Source organism: Notothenia rossii (genome assembly GCF_949606895.1).
Source record: "Notothenia rossii genome assembly, chromosome: 7".
NCBI lineage: Eukaryota > Metazoa > Chordata > Actinopteri > Perciformes > Nototheniidae > Notothenia > Notothenia rossii.
Window position 1 is genome coordinate 10419189 of NC_136905.1, and position 15554 is coordinate 10434742.

The window sequence follows — 15554 nt, forward strand, 5'->3', positions numbered from 1 at the left end:
TGTGTATGGAGAGAAATGTAGGCATTACATGATAAAACACCATTTTTGAACATCAGTCAAAGTTGATGTGCCAGCAAAGATATGTTTATGTGTTCACAAATAATAATACGTTATTATTTCTCTACACAGACCCAGTGTTGTGTATCTCCTAACAAGCATTTGCACCTTTGCTAAGTGACTTACGGTGCCATATATCCAATAAGCTACATGATTAATTGGGACTCTACAGTACCATTACAATTGCTTGCAAGTGTTTTTGGCATCATCAATCTTAATGCACATCTTCACTGAAACACATATATAATCAAGAGATGTGCTGCTGAGATTATAAAGTACAGTGCGTTCTTCATAAAGAAGTATTGAGGATAATAGAGTGTTAGTTTGTATGTTGAGTGTTAGTTCTGCCTCAGAAATTGACTGTGACTAGAAATAAATCCCTGTCTCGTTTCGTGTAATGTCCTTGAACCAAAGTGTGAAGAACGGTTGTGTGAATACATGTGTAATTGTGTATGGGACAGACAAGAGAGGAAACAGTGACATGTGTGTAAAATGGTAGGCTACAGGTATGTAATGTGTGTGTGTGTGTGTGTGTGTGTGTCTGTGTGTCTGTGTGTCTGTGTGTCTGTGTGTCTGTGTGTGTGTGTGTGTGTGTGTGTGTGTGTGTGTGTGTGTGTGTGTGTGTGTGTGTGTGTGTGTGTGTGTGTGTGTGTGTGTCAAATCAAATGTATGTATATCAGGGTTTCCCACACGTAGACTTTACTTGGGGCGGGCCACCCAGGTATATTAACGTCCGACAAAGTATATTTCGCGACCCACTTAGGGTTAATCTTTTTTTATCCGTCCGCGAGCACGACGCCATCTGCGGTCGATTAACTACCCCTCCTGTACCTGTTCGCTCTGCTATCGCGTGAAGGGTCTGCTTTATGCGCTCCGCAGTAACTCAGTAACTCCGCTGCGAGGCTCCACCACCCCTCCCCCCCCCTGTTCTCGGCTACCACCATTTCAGATCTGTGGGAAACACTGTATATAGCCCAATATCACATATAATCTGTATTTAGATCAAATCAAATAAATGTGTGGATTATGAAATGTTATGCTAAAATGTTTGTGAATAGATGAACTAGATGATTTCAAATATATTTTGTGGAAAGGCAAGAGAGTGGGAAGGGAAAGGGTCTCACTCCTTTTATATATATTTTAAATTCTTATATTCTTATTTATATATTTTGTTTTGTATATTCGTGTCCCTCTCTGAAAATGGCTAGAAAAACCAAGTTAAAAGTTGGTCACAAAAAAAATAACTAACACCCTTCAGGATGTTCTGGGGAAACCTGAAACAGCCCTGACTATAGGCTGTATTGAAAAGGAAGGTCTTGAATGTGGGTAGGCCGTCTGCCTCCCTAACAAAAAACTGGATTCAAGGACAGCTTAGTAACTGAACACTCAGAGTTTTGCAGACTCTAGGAACCACTAACAGACCTGCACTCTGTGAACGTAAAGCCCTAGTGGGGCAATAAGTGCGCGCATGTTGAAATCGTTTTCAGGAACAGGGTTGCAGCGGCCTTGTTCTGTCTCTCTCTCTATCAGCTCATCTCTCTCTCATCTAACCGACCACAGAGTGAGGGAGTGAGGGAGGGAGGGTGAGGGCACAGAGAGCAAGGCCATAGTCTTATTAGTGATAATGAGAGAGAGCCACTCTGCCAATTTACATCCGTAATCTGATATTAGCTCCTGCCACCCGCACTAAAGGAGCACACTCAGATGTAGACTGGCGTGCACACATTTGCAGACACACACACACAGTTTGAAATTAGTTATTCATAATTCACGAAAAAGAGGCGATATGGTCCAAACACCAGAAATATGTAACCATACACTAGAATGAGGGTAATGTTAATGTATTAATGCTAACTGTGTAGAAAGTTATCATTATTTTACATGGCAATAGAGTGGTGCAGGGATGACGTGTTTACCAGGAAATAAGGATTTTGGAAATAGTTCAAAATACGGTTAGATAAATGCACATTTTGTTCAGCCGGATAATATCCACATGTCTACCTTACTTTTATAATCATAAATCTAATAGCCAGAAGCAAAATGCTAACGTTATGCTATAAACGAACTACAGCAGGGTCACACGACTTCAACGTCACGCCAACTTAAGATCCATATTCAAAAATACAGATTCAAAATGGTACAAGTTGAAGCGTTTGTTTTAACAGTTTGCAAGAGGCAGGTACTTACTTTCAAGCAGGGCGAACTTAGCGGGAGTGTTTACTCGTTCGGAGTAATGACGTACAACTTCTGTAGTCCTATTCAGCCACATGTTAACAACCATCGTTTTTCCCACACGTAAACTCTTCAAAAATGGGGTCACTGCTGATGTATTTAATGTCGTAGAACAAAACGTGATCTGTCTCTTAAATGTGTTTCAACCACAGACCTTATTACCAGCTATTTTCCAACATCCTATGGACAAATTCTCATTGGCTCTGAGACGAGGGAAACCGTAGCGGTAAAATGCTAACTCACTTCCGGGTTTTAGGACTCGTCACTGCACCACCCAAATGGAGTGCATTCCTACCAACACCTGTAATTAAACTCTTCTATAATAGATTCTAGTATTTGCTGCAGATTTTAAAGGGGGACATATTCTGCATTTTGATAAACACAACATGTAGTACAAAAGTGTTCTCATACATAATCTCACTGAACGTCACATAAATGAGAAAATTAATCCTCAGCCTGTGTTTCTATATCAAGGAACTGATGGATCCAGGAAACGGATGGATAAAAGAAAGCAGATTCTCTGAGGCGAATACTGAAGGACTCGGTTGAACACGATAAATCCTTGCAACATGGTCATGAATATTCCGTGTACACCGGAGAGGCAAATCTCTCAATCACTCTCATTCCCTTGTGTTTCAATTAGATCCAAACCACCCAGAATCAGCTAATTGTTGTAAGCACTTAAGCATGTATGGCAGGATCCCTACCGCTTTCCTCGGGCTACAATGGTGACAGAGCATTATGCATGCCAGGGGGGGAACCTTTTAGCTGTAACATCACACACTAAAACATACCGTCATGTGTAGCAGCGACTCTCTGAAATCAATTGCCTCCGATACAGGCTGTGGTTTCACTTCTCCATATTCTCATCACTTCAACAGGACTTCTATCATGCAATCATGCCTGGCATATGGGTGTACACCGCACAACATTATCAAATAACTGCACATCTTGCTCTAATCTACTCAGTTTCCGATAATTAAAAGCACATTTTTCTTGATGCAAATGAAGTGGAGTTTTGATTATCGTAGGTATCTGCAGTAGGTTATTCAACGCACCTGTTTACAGTTATTCTAATAAGTACAAATAAGGCGGAATATATGTTATTTAAATATGTTATACACTTAAGATTAAATCAGTTTTATTGAAGAAGGGTATTGAGGCAAGATCAAGGCTTCTAAATGCAGAAAGAAAGCAGTGAACAGCTGCTGTGTGTAATGCTGAAAGAGAGCTGCTGCCATTTTGTTTTTGGTGAATATATTATTGATGTTTTGTATTTTAATATAAAGTGCCATGCCGTCACTTAGCCATTATAAATTGTATATTTCTGCAATGTATAGGAGAGTGGGGCCCCGAAGATGCAGCTGTTTGCATGCTGCTTGTATACAGGACTATATTGCCCCATCAGTTGTTGCCTTGCCTTTCGGGTGAGTGTTGATTACAATTAATTTTCAAATATCAGTTGTCAAGTCAGCTGCTGAACAAAAAATACTTTACTAACTTGAATACATTTAAGAGATATGTCCATGTAGTGGGGCTGCACGATATATCGTGTCGTGACGATAATCGCGTTATGCGCATCGCATTTTATTTTTTTAGGATGTGCGATATTAAGTAGTCAAATTAACTCAAACACGTCATGTTACAATTCTTTTGCTGCTTGCTACAAAAGGAAAACTCGCACAGCTCTCATGTCAGTAGTACTTGAGTGAGTGACATGTAGGCTCTGCATGCACAGCAAACCAACAATCACAATCAGTCTTGATCAGATCAGAGCAAGATAACCGAGCTAGCTCAGCTTGTTGCTCTGATAACTTAAGATCCAGAAGTCTTTGACTAAAATCCTTCATCCTGTTAAATATCGTTAAAAAATACCAATTGTATAGCACTAAAGTTCAAGAAAGGATGGTTTGCTGACAAAAAAAACTGTCTTTTCTTCAATTCCTGTATTTTTTCATATCGCAATATATATCGCAGGGGAAAAAAATATCGCAATGTCAGTTTTTTCCAATATCATGCAGCCCTACCATGCAGCATGTTTTTCTGTTTTTAGGCATTGTGAAGTCAGTATCGTAACAAAAGTGATGGCATTTGTAACTCTTCTTGATGAGGAGATGTTTGACTACATAATGGAAAAAGGAGAGCTTTAAGAGAACTTTAATGGTAACCTATCTATTACAAGCTATGACAGAAACAATGATTGGAAACTTGTGTGGGAGAGAAACTCTCTCTGGAGGGAACTTTAGGATTGTAGCCTTTGCAGGCCATTGACATGCAGAAAAACCTATATAACAAACTACAGGAAAGGGAAAACCCCAAAATGTGTAGTAGGGCCTCTTGTATTTGATGTCAACATCTGGGCCTCATGAAAGTACATTTTTTAGACCAAACTACATTTTTTTTCTTAATCCTGCATTGATACAATTCACTTTATGAATGTAAAGCCTTAAATTATGCTGACATGGAGGCTTCATTCTCAAGATGAAAAATACCATTTTAATCCCAAAGGGCACACATCTTGGATGCGCTCCAGCCTCTTGTCAGCTTTCAACCCAACGCATTTATTTGAGACCATACATGATATATGTGAATAAAGACGTCTAGTAATTTGTCAGCACGTTGAGTCAGAGTCTGGCTCAAATTGGGATATCCATCATGTAAGTGAGAAAAACACCTTAATTGGATTTTTAATAAATATGGTATGGGTTGAATGATGGCGCACAACTTCTTGGCTATACAGCTTCACCAAAAAACAAATGAACTTGTGAAGTTTAAATTTATTTCGAGCATGTTTTTGGATTTCAGATTTTGGAATATTCATTTCTGTTCTTTTAAATGTCACTTTTTTATTATAAAGTAACCATTTAACCTCCACATCTTATTCTAACACTCTCCATTGTATAGTTTATTAACCCTAGCTGCTTTACCCTCACTTAGTGCCGAAACCCTCTAACCTTCGAGTGTGAAGATAATAAAGCGAACCCAACCACCGTAACTATGTGTGCACTGCCTTCTCTGTTTGACTGAGAGTGACTTCTGCTTCTCCCTTTTAATAATGTGTACGCCGTCTCCCCTGCACACTGCCGAGGTACTGTACCTCACACTCTTTCTCACCAATTACCTGTCTGTATCTGCCTCTGTGTTGTGTGATTGAGAGAGGGTGTGAGAGGAAGGGAAAGTGATGATGTGTCCATGTGCGTGTGTGAGCATACCTGCATGAGGGCGGTACATGTGTGTGTGTGAGAGAGAGAGAGAGAGAGAGAGAGAGAGAGAGAAAGAGAGAGAGAGAGAGAGAGAGAGGGAATGTGTGTCTGCGTCTCATTCTCCTGCCTCTGTTTCCCCTCCGGATCTCATGTATAATGTATGGGTCCTCTCATGAATATGCTAATTAGCGAGTGTGCAGGGAGAGGTGAGAGGGCTTCCCCTGTTCTATTCTTACATTCGTCTGATGAGAGGAAAAAAGAGAGGGATGGAAAAGAGAAAGAGGGAGGGAGAAACTGGGAGAGTGTGTGTTGCTGCCGGAGAGGAAAGGGAATGAGCGGGTGATGGAGGAAGACGAAGGGCAGAGGGAAGGAAAACGCTGGAAGGAGAGAATGTGGAAATACATTTATGAAATCCCCGGCATTCGACAAATAAGCATTGTGGCAATATGGACGGTGGCGAACCCGTGTTGTGCCATATTGTGTTGGAGACAAATGAATCACCCATGCTGAGGGGACGTGGAGAGGCGAGATTGGAAGAGGTAGTGAGAGAAACTGAGAGATGAGAGGGGAGAAAGAAAAAAAAAGGGGAGAAATAGTTGTCATTGTTCCATCAGCATTTCATTCGTGTTTTTGAAAGGCTAGACAGGCAGGCAAATAGGGCCCGTTATTCCAGTTTCAATTGCTTCTCCCATAAATAGATGATAGGTGCCAAGTTTCTGAAGAAGCTGAAAAAAAACCTTCTGAGCACCGCTCTAGACAAAAGAAGGTGACGCAAGCCCCCTAGCACTAATCAGATAAATTGTGGAGACAGAGAGGTAGAAGGTAGAGAGATTAATCCAATAGCTAACAAACTAAACATCAAACGCCTCGTCTTCAAAGTTGCGTAACATGAAAAACCCTTTAAACCACATCAAAACCCTCAGACAGCTGAGAAAAGATCTCACTCTCCTTTCTTCTCGCTTTCTCTTGAACTCTGACAGTCTATCTGCAAGCCCCCCCCCCCCCCCCTCTCTGTCTCTCTCTCTTTCTGTGTCTTCGTCTCTCACACTGAACCTCGCTCACCCTGAACCTCGCTCACCCTTTCTCACCCCTTGTCTTTCTCTTTTTTGTATCTCTCTCTCCACAACTATCTCCCCTCTGGAGTTCAATCATGAGTAGTGACTCTCATGTGAGATAGTCCATGACATGCAATGTGTGTGTCTGGGTACAATCTGTGCATGGATGCATATAGTTGAGTCTGTGCATGTGTGTGTTTGAGGGAATATATGGCTGTGTGTGTGTGTCTGTGTGTCTGTGTGTGCGTGTGCGTGTGCGTGTGCGTGTGCGTGTGCGTGTGCGTGTGCGTGTGCGTGTGCGTGTGTGTGTGTGTGTGTGTGTGTGTGTGTGTGTGTGTGTGGTCTTCCCCCCTGGCACCCTCTGGGTAGAGAGAGCTTTCCAGCGGGCAGCTCATGATTCAGCATCTGTCGCCCAGATTACGTAAGAGAGCAGACACGGACTGACTGAGTAGCTGAGTTACTGACTGACCGACTGACTCATCAAACTGATTTATTGGCAATCAAATGGACCAAAAAAACGTGCTAACTTGACTGACTGTTGGGCTACTTTGTCCTTCCTACTTTGTTTGGACCAGCGGGAGATTCGGGAACACAACCTGTAAGTATTCATTGTTGTTTGTGTATTTATGATGTTTCAAACAAACGAGGTATATCTACCACGACTGTTTAAGTGGGTAAACGTTTTTCGGGCTACTACGTTGGGATCGCGGAGAAATGCTCTCCGCAGACCCATGCTCACAGCGTTATATAAACCTTTTTCTTACTCAATATCAAGCCACAGTTATTGTTTTTACTTTGGCTGTGAGTGTTTGTATGTGCTCAGGATGAGTTTCGCTTGTCCTTTCTGTATTTGTTTCGCCTACACGGAAGCCTGTCTGCTCCTCACAGCAGCTCCTCACGAGCAGCTGCACGTCGCTTGACCAATCAGAGCACACTGGGCTCACAGAGAAGGGGGGGGGGGCAAGCTCCAACAAGTCGTTTAGGACAGAGTGAATACCTGGTGAATACACATACTTTACAGAGATGCTGTATGAGGAACCAATGTGAGTTTGGAAAATTGCACAATTTAAATCTATTCTAGTAGACCTCAACAATGGAAATATGATCAGTAGAAATGGCCATGACATGGGACCTTTAAGAATTTGAATTGTTGTCACGATTTTTGGCTTTCAAAAACCAAATGAACATGATCCGACTACGATATTGATATATAAAACCATTGTACGCTCATATAAAACTGTTCCCTATGTCATATCACGGCTTCCTGAACTAAAAGCGAGCCAGCAGGGGGTTAGCGAGTTGTTTCCGCTTCATTTTCATTTCACTTTTGCACCTTGCAGCAGCAGCCTGTGAAAACGTTCCTGAAAATGCAACTGTAGTCCAGAGAAGAGGAGTTAAATATAACAGAGAACAGGTGGCCATAACAAAAATGCACTTAGTTCAGCTAAAGAAGAACACAATTTAAAGTCTTATATTGATGCAAAAACGTGTAAATTAGGAGGAAAGGAGCACACCGTGAAAGTGCTCTTTTAAAGGGGACCTATCATGCAAAATGCACTTTTTGATGTCTTTTATCCATAAATATGTGGGGAACTCACGCAGCGTCAGAAAATAAAACCCTTTCTCTTTTCCTCCGTACCCAAATCTTTAAAAAACGGGGGTACAACGAGCGGATACAGATTTGCTGCCGATATGACGTAATTTCGGATGGTGGACCCACAGAGAGTTGCTCTCAGAAACAATGCCTGACGTGTTTTGGACGTAATCTCGTCTTTGTTTACATTAGCAAGCCTCGCTAACACTCAGAGCTAACCTGGAGAGCATGTGTTTAAAAAGCAGGAAATAAAAAAAGGGACTCACCTTGTGATAACCCCGCAAGAGAAAAAGAATTTGAGCTCCATACTGTTTCAGAAATAATCCTTGATGTTGTTTAGAACAGGATGGCGTTTTATCACAGCAGAATTTAACTTTATCTCCGGTAGAATTCTGATCAGGCATTAGCTCCGCCTCCTCTTCTTTCTTTTTTTCAAGCTAAGGACCCAAAATCCGCGTTTCTCTAACAGGGCTGCAAAAGAGGGGTATGAGCAGTATGAGGCATGGCTACAATGGGTGAACTGTTTGGTATTTTAAGCAAAAAACTTCACAGACATGTTTTGTATAGGTATGGCCCTACAATATATTTTTCCAATATAGCATAATAGGTCCACTTTAATTTAATGTTGTGCAAAAAGTGCAGTTAAACATGGAAGTGAAAGCAGTGCTTTTATATATTGAGAAAGTGCCATACAATTATTTTCTCTTTAAAAATCATGAATATTTGTGATAAATGATTATCTCTATATTGATCAGAATAGTGTGATTTTGGTCAAGATTGTTGAGCCTTGGCCATGGCTAAGCAAAAAATATATATTACACATAAGAAGCATAGTTTGCATGTTACCTGGGGCTTTGTGGATCAGCTTTGTTGGGGGATAGAAAAATCCACTTTAAAATGACATAGTTGAGGTGTCCTGGTTACTCTCTCTCCTCATGTTTCCTGTCAATCTGTACACCGTCAACTATCAAAATAAAAAGGCAGTAGCATAGCTCGTCAACACCAGAATCCCTGTGAGAATAAATTCTAATGTGTCCCTGTACCAAAACAGAAAGAAAAAAAAACATCTGCCAAAGGTATGCTGGAATTTGCAAGCAAAAGGCAAAATAAAGGAGGAAAAACACTGGATTGTAAAACTCTGTAAAGAGAGTTGGAGGAGCGGGAGCTCCACAAGAGTACCGATGAACGTAAAGTTAGCTGGGGATCTGCACTGAAACCGCTATGTGGATTATTAAAAAATAACATATTATTTCATTCAAAGAGTGTTTTCCCCTCCTGCAGGAAAGGAAAGCAAGTAAACCCCACACAATGTTTAGTCTCCAAGGGCCAAGACAGAAAGGCATTTGGTACACTTTGCTCCGATGCCTTAATCTAACTGAAACTGAGAACATGTCATAGCTTTACTGACTATCTAGTTGACTCACAGGCTTAGATGCTGACCAACCTACCAGCCATCGTCCTGATATGACAGCTGTCAGACTAACTGAGTCTCTTTCTGAAGCCGGACCACTGATAAATACGCCGGCTGCCTGGATGTCTGATTAAATATCTGATTGGCTGAAGTTGGTGCGAGGATGAGAGGAGAGGAGGAGAGAAGAGAGAGGAGCACAGAGGCAAACCGGAGTTCATTACAGTAAACTTGGAGAGGCAGTGCTGACAGGCTGGGAGAGAGTGCAGAGACGGGAAGAAATGGAGAGTGGCGTGAATACTCTGAGCTCCCCTGTTAATAGATGCAGTTACCTATATGCTCCGGCTCCTCGTACAGACACAATAGAACAGAGTGGAGCGTAGCAGGTTAAACACACACACACACACACACACACACACACACACACACACACACACACACACACACACACACACACACACACACACACACACACACACACACACACACACACACACACACACACACACACACACACACACACACACACACACACACACACACACACACACACACACACACACACACAAACACACACACACACACTAGGGCTGTCCCGAATACCATTTTTCGGGCTCCGTATATTCGGTAGTAATCGGCAGCGAACCTCTTCCACACGTGTATTTCGGTTTATTCACGGCATTCTTTTTGTTATTCTACAGTATTGTTGTTTTGTAGTTATTTGTTAATGTATACAACCCAATTTGTGTTCTTTGAAATTGAAAAGGATATCGCATTGTGTGTGTTACTTTCGTTGCAGTTATATACGTCTTAAGTGTAATTTGGCTTGGCTTCCTATTTTGTATGGACATGCTTTTATTTTGAAGGAGAGTTAGCGCTGTTGACAGGAAGTTGTTGTTGCTATGGAAACAACGTGACGGAGATTAATAGAGAAAAAGTCATATCTACATATAAAGACGGAGAAAGTAAACGATAACGTTTATGGTTAAGTGTTAGCACCCCCCGAAGAGGCACAAGATCTTACGTTGATATTGGAGATTTCAATAAATACAAATAAAAAAACGAATATCCGAATAACGAAATTGAAACCCGAATAGTATTCCAACGAACGAATATTCGGATATTCGGGTGCAGGCCTAACACACAGAAAAAACATCCAGAGTGGAGATACATTTTCAGTCTGGCTTGGGAACCGCAGGGATGCCAGTTAAATCCTGATTGGTCCTTGAGCAAGGAACCAAACCCCGAATCCATGGTACCAAAGCAATGCCAGCCTCTTCACTCGGAGACATATTCACTAATTCTTCACTCACTATGTTACAGAAGTAAACAAAGGAGTCCAATGGAGGCAGATCTTAAGATGAGTATTTTGTAAATTGTGTACATTTTTTTATTTGTAATATATGTGTTATGCATGCTTATTAGTTAACATGAAGCTGTCGTTGGTCCTTTTCTGCTTTAACAAATGTAAATGTCCCCTCTGTTGGACGAATAAAGGTATTCTGATTCTGATATCAAGTAGCGGGGGGGGGGGGGGAGTGTGTGGGTCCCACTGGAGGAAACACAGGGATTTTTGCCTTAGCAGACCACTTAAATGCACAAAAAAACGATGTAACACACTACAGGAAATTGTGCCCCTTTAATATCGTGATATGAGACGAGATATTGTCTCAGATTTTGGACATTGTAATATCACAAGAGTGTTTTCCTAGTTTTAGAGGCTGCATAACAGAAGAGTGATGTCAATATCTGAATTTATCAGACTGTTCAATTATTAGTCTTTACCCACGAAGACATTATATCAACATAAATACTGATTATTGATTTAAAAAAAAACTCTTTGTATATCAAATACCACGCCAACAATATCGGGTATTTGATATCAAATATTGTGATAGCTGATTATTTTCCATATTGCCCAGCCGTAGGCGAGGATAAGGTTGTGTGACGTCAACGTGTAAACAAAAAGAAGGAAAGAAAGTCAACAAGAAATGAAAATGTTTTGAAGGGAACAGGAAAAAGGAGATAGCGTTCGGCAGTGTGACCTTCAGTGTCGGACTGTGGGGAGGATCAACCTCTGGGAGACAGGGGCGGCTTGGCAAAGTCAATAGCAGACAGGGTCAGGCCAAACAAACAAACACACACACATAAATACAAAAACACACACACACACACACACTCGCACTTCACACCAAGAGCCAGCCTGTAGCAGATCTTCAGCCAATGATATGAGGTACAATAACACCCAATGTGAGTGGGCTCCTCTCATCGCTTTACAAAAGAACACACCTCCAACAACACATGTACACACTGCACTCTGCGATTCACACATCTCACTTTAGTGGCCACAGACAGAGGGAGGAGAAGGACTGGAAGAAGAAGAGGAGGAGGAGGGTGACAGCGGGAGTGTGAGAGAGAGAGAGAGCAAGAGAAGTGTCGCCCTCTTCTCACTGATCCCTTATGCTAAGAGGGATTTGCATACATTTTTAATCAAAGCAAATTAGATCATAACCAAATTAAATCACGCTTTCCAGCCTCCCCCCTTCTTTGTCCGCCTCCTGTTCCATCCACCCACCTATTCCTCATCATTTAATTATAGTCACTAATAGGTATGGTTAGAGAAAGGAAAAAAATTCTTCACATACTGCGCTAATTGACAAAATATATGTGTGTAATATGTCTTAGTGGTAGTTAATTCGAATATATATCCCTATAGTAAGAACAAAACACAGATTTCAACAGGCTAAACTGATTTTACAAAAGCTCACTTGGCTGTGTTGACTGTCAAAACGTGTCCTGACATATATAGCAATAAATCAAATGGAAGGACACACACGCTAGCATGCATGTTGGCTAACAACACAGTCATCCACCACAGAAACTACACACCTCCTCCTACATTCCTCTCCACACCCTATGCTGCTTAACAGATTGGTATCAGCCCCCATTGCTGGCTGTGGCGCATTACACAATGACTTCCTACTGTTGTCCGATAACTCAATCACAACCCTTCTATAGGCAATCATCACAAGGTACGCCTCTTCGCTGTCTAAATACACTTTGCCACAAACACAATTTGTCTCGATTTCATCACCAACGAATGAGAAATCCTCACAAACAAAGCAACCGACCTACATGTATGCACAAACACACACACACACACACGTTCACTATGTGCATGTTAAGTGCAGTCTTTCTTTCTCTGTCTGTCACATGCACACAAAGGGGCCTGCAGGCCTGTTTTAGATGCAGACTCCCATGTCCCAGTAAATGATATTAAAAGTCATATCATGAATAAATCAGGCAGGGCCCTAACGTCTCCTCCATGACACGTCCACATTCACATACAGCGGAAAGAGGGAGAGGGAGGGACGAGGATGCCTTCACAATGCATAACAAACACACAATGAACACTGTAAAACAGGACTGCAACCAACAATCATTTGGTTTTGTCTAACTGAAGATACAAAACCCAAAATATATTACTATCATATAAGACAAAGAGACGCAACACATGTTCAGAATCAAGAAGCTGGAACCAATGATTTTTTGACAATTTTGCTTGAAAAATTACAAATTAGCTTCAGCGATATGCTTGACAAACAAGTCAATTCTTCATGTTTTCCAATGTTTCATAAGTTCATACAAATCAAGCCTGGTTTAAATCTTATCTGAACAAAACAAGGACACATTGAGTGAGCAGTAACATTTTTCATTAACAGGCTAAACTCACCTGGAGACCGGCGCCTGCTTTAAGCCATTTCTAAGTTCCATTAAGATGAAGTTCATGGAGGCACTTTCGGCCCATTTCAGTTCTGACCTGAGGGAGAAATACGAGACACAAATCCTGGGGCTATAAACAGTAATTTCCACAGTATATTTAAAGTAGCACAAACACTTAGGAGGCCTTGTGGATTATAGAAAAAATGTTTGAATCGAGGCATTTTAACTCTAAGCATGTAAGCGCTGGATATCTAATGCTTGAGGGCGTGATTAGCAAAATGTGTTTTTTCTTAACATCTAGCAGCAGTTCTAGTTCTAGGAAACTACACAGATAACTTCAGGCTTCCTATAGAAGTGTGCGCAGTTTTACAAAATATTACACTGGAATCAGGTGAGGTAGTGCAGAAAGACAATGTGCTAGCTTGCTAAAGGCTCTCATTGAAGCCTCGTGCATGTATTTCATTGTAAACAAGTGTTATGCTATATTAATAACAATGCTCCTGCGTTTAGGGAAGGATGTTCGTAACATTTTAATGATTGTGTGGCTGTGGCTACCTAGTGTCTACTCTGTTTTGTTGACATGTTTAACACTTGCAATATTTTGTGGCTACATCATGTTTCTTACCTGTCCGAAAGATATCCACGTTGAAGTGTTCCCCACTTTGGACAGTTCAGGGAGGCTGGGAATTTGGACTATCCCCAAAAGCACCGTGTCAGGCGGCAGCCCTCTCTGCATGTTCTGAAAACTTTCTTTATGGAGAGAAAAATAGCTAACATTTAATCAATAACCAATTAATTCACCTTCACAAATTAAAATTGATTTTATCTTGTCAAATGTGAGAATATGTAGCTTTTCTTTTTGTAGATTGATCCTCAACTGAATATCTTTAAGCTGTAGGCTACACTAGTCAGATAAAACAACAGAAACAAATATGAGTTTAAGATTATTTTTTTCTAGAAAATACAAAATTAATTTTGAAAGTTTTTAGCAGATTAATTATAATGTCATCAATTTTTGGTTGCTGCCCAAATGTATTTGCAACATTTGAAATGTCTCACTGAAAATACTGCATTGTGGTAAGCTTGCCCTCAGTCACAGTAAATATGTTTCCTCCTTTGATACAAGAGATAACCTGAGATGCTTTGACGTTAGTATACACCACCATGATAAATGTGATACCGTGTATTGTAAGAAATCAATGTGAGCATGCATGTCAACATAATGATAAGTGCTGACCAAGTTATTTTTAGCTGCATAAGAAAATATCTTGGTCCTAAATATAGCCTAGTTTGGATTTCATCTTTAATTTCTGTAGGTACTAAATATGGATGATGCTAAAAACATTAGTTTTCATTTATTATTATAAATGCAGTCACCGGTTGTTCTTATGTCAAACATTGGTTAACCAGTTTTGTGTTGACAATGTGCTTTTAATATCCTACTAAATCAATTTTTAATCATCCAGTTTCTATTTAAGTACTTAAAGGGATCGATTCTGATTTATTGATGGATATAGCAGATTCTATAACTTTGGAAATATGAGTCAACTGTAATTAAAGTTTACATGAACTGCTACTGACAGTTAAATTCCCAAGTCTTGCACACACTGCACTCAGTGACTTCTCAAGTGTTGTTCTTGCATGTCTTCTGCAAGGGGGAATGTAGCTGTCAAGGAGAAATGTATTGTCTAGGTATAACCGTATCCGGACCTCTAGTCTCCTTTTTATGAAGGTAATATTAAAAAATACATTTCCCGGTTAGACATTACAAGAGAAATTGGCTCTTCATGTGATAAATCAAGTGAAATGATATACCAAAGTCTCATGAATCCAGCGCAGCAATCCATATTCACTTTATGCGCTGTATTGTGCTCCATGTTATATGCAGTGAGGTTCTGTTAATGTGCCAGTGGGTCCAATGTCTGCTTTATAAAGGGGTCAAATGTTGAGCAAACTGTATACTCCACCTTTCTATAACTGGCATTTGGTTTGATGCTTTGAATATAATCATGAAAATAAATGTTGTTTCCTCTTTCAACACATTGGTGATGCTGTGAACTTGTGCTGTATATTTTCTTTACTCCAGAAAATAAAGTTTATTCCACCTCTATCATAAAGGTGCTTCGCCAAGTATTGGTTAAAGTCCAGGTCCAAATCTATACGTAACAGTTACAGAATCTTGCAGCAAATATCTGAAAGGTTTTACAATGAGTTTGAGAGCAGAAGTGGAGGAGTCTATTGGGAGCGCTCTGTGTGTGTGTGTGTGTGTGTGTGTGTGTGTG